Source organism: Triticum dicoccoides, chromosome 7A, assembly GCF_002162155.2.
Source record: "Triticum dicoccoides isolate Atlit2015 ecotype Zavitan chromosome 7A, WEW_v2.0, whole genome shotgun sequence".
NCBI classification, from domain to species: domain Eukaryota; kingdom Viridiplantae; phylum Streptophyta; class Magnoliopsida; order Poales; family Poaceae; genus Triticum; species Triticum dicoccoides.
Window position 1 is genome coordinate 679,136,333 of NC_041392.1, and position 2,779 is coordinate 679,139,111.

Here is a 2,779-nt window from a genome sequence, read left to right on the forward strand (position 1 = left end):
CCATAGCGTGTCCGTTCCGTTATTCGAAACTAAAATAGCTGGGATATGGTCTTTTTGGCATGCATGCAACATTTTGCGGTTCCTATCGTCTTGTACTGGATTTTTTTAAACGGAAGCAAAAGATTTACCTCATCCATTAAATAAAGGAGAATAGAGTTTTTAGAGTGTTACAATGCCCGGACAAAAAGAAACGGCATGCCAATTACTCACCCAGGCCCTAGTTTTTTTTTTCACCCACGGTAACCCAAAGTTTAGCCTCGTCAACGATTGCTTTTAGGAGGATTGGCGGCAGCGCACTCTTGTGGCAGAAGACACGGACGTTTCTCTCGTTCCCAAATTGTTCAGGAGACGAACATTGTGAGAGAGGCCAAGGCTCGTCTATTGGGGTTATAAATATCGGTCCGCTTGTCCCACCACTCCATAACAGACCCCTCCAGGTGCCACGAGGTGGTGTCAATATGCAAAAGACCAAATTCCTGGATGACCAAATTCCATAGCCGAATGGTGAAGTGACACTTGTAGAAGAGGTGAGCGCCTGACTTGTCGTCCCTTTTACAGAGAGGACAAAGACCGCAGTTTGCCCAACCGTGCTTCTCCAAGCTATCGCCACTCCAAATCCAGTTTTGCAAAGCCAACCAAGCAAAGAGTTTGACTTTAGGCGGGGCCCAACCTTTCCAAATCATGAGGTCTATGTGTGAAGATGTCGATCCAAGGAATTGGGCCCTATATGCTGCGGCCGCCGAATAGTTCCTGTCGTTAGAGTGCTTCCAAACAATGTCGTCCTCCGCCTGATCATTGAGGTGGAAATCATCCACAAGCATCCAGAGAGTGAAGAATTGGCATATGTGGGCAGCGGAGACGACAAAGTCATGGCCAATCTTAAAGATCCAAGCATTTCCATTGAGAGCCTTCCTAACTTTCCATTTTTTTTTCTCTTGGAGGCCTCAAAGATTAGAGGGGCAATGTCCTTAGGCTTCCGTCCAAGAAGCCACGGAGAATCCCAAAAAGGCGTTTTGGCACCATTGCCAACGGTGATGGTCGTTGAGGTGTAGAAGAAATCAAGGTCCTCCTCCGTGCAAGGGTTGCCAAGGCCCACCCAGAGCTTGCATGGGTCCTTCCATTCATTCCATGGTCATCTTAACCGCAAAGCATGGGCAAACTTGTTGGTGTTGAGAACCCCAAGACCTCCATATTCCTTAGGGCGATAGGCCATCTCCCAGTTGACATTACATTTGGCCTCGGTCGTTTTATCAGAGCCAGACCAAAAGAATGCCCTCTCGAGTTTGTTAATGTTATGCAAGGAGCTCGGAGGCATGATGAGAGGTGTGATGGCGTACACCGCTTGGGAGGTGATGACAGATTTGATAAGGGTCGTGCGCCCGATGGTGGTGATGTTTTGCCCCTCCCAAATGACCAACTTGCCCGCCGCCGTGTCCTTAAGGCAGTGGCGGACCCACCCTGGGATTTGGTTCGACCCATATATATACATAGCCCATAAGAGATAAGTGGATGGGCCGGAAGAAAAGAATAGAAAAGCCCAGCCAACACAGCGTCGACTCGTCGCACAACCTCCCGTCCCCAATTCCCCTCGCGACTGCTCTACGCTCCCGCTCATCTCGCCGCCCTGACTTGCCGCCTGGTTCCGTGCCTCGCCGGCGACTCTGTTCGCCCCGCACCTGCCCGGTGCGACCGCGCCCAGCCGAAAGCCCGCAGCCACCCGGTCCGCACTCGGCAGTCTCCGCTCAGCAGCCGGCGTTCTGCAGCGGCAGCAAGTCTGCAGCCAGCCGGCCAGCAATTCTTGCGGTACCTTCGATGAGATTTCTGCCCATCTCCCTATTTTTTGTCTACTCTTACTCATTGCTCGTCGTGCTGCTACCTGATAGAACAGCTCATTACGAGCTTAGGCTTGTTGTGCTCCTTTGTAAATTGTAATGTAGTACTGTGCTGAATTCTGTCCAGGAATGTTACTACTTACTGCTGAACAGTTTTAGTTTGGGTCAGATTTCTAATCTATGTGGCATCTTGAGCTGTAATTTCCAGGAATTTTACTAAGTACTACCGAATTGTTTCAGTTTGGGTCAAACAATTAATAAATTGTTCTCATTTTTTTTGAATCAGTGCATGTCATTGTCACATTGAAGAACAAAATGTGAACCACCATCACAGGATTACATACATGTATCAAATGTGGAAGAATGAACACATTCAGATAGTCTTCTTTGAACTTTTCAAGGTACGTAGGCTTTTCTTATGCAAAATTAAGACTTATCTGAGAAAAAAAATGATCAATTTATATTTTGCTATTGGTAAATTAGTTAGTACATTGGCATGCCATATTTGTTGTAAAAAAATTTATTAGGTTGGACCACCCTGCTTCAAAATCCTAGATCCGCCACTGCCTTAAGGTATTGAAAGTCCACCCTCTGGAGCTGCCACACCAAGAGGGGGAGTCGCAAGTATTTCATTGGAAATGAGGTTGTGGTCACCGGTACGCACCAAGAATATGTTCCGAGTCAATGAGATTGCACCGAGTTGGCACAACGAAGCTCTTATGGAAGTTGGTACAGAGGCCCGTGACGTCGCCGAAAGCTCTTAAGATGGTTGAGAGGCTGTCAATATCTCGCTTGATAGGAGCCATGAAAACCGCAACATCATCCACATATAAGGATGTTCTCAACATGGCTCCCCGCCCACGAATCCTATGGAGGAGTCCCTTTCGAGTTGCGAGGTCCAGAATTTGGTGAAGAGGATCAATGGTTAGGACAAAGAGCAGCGGGGA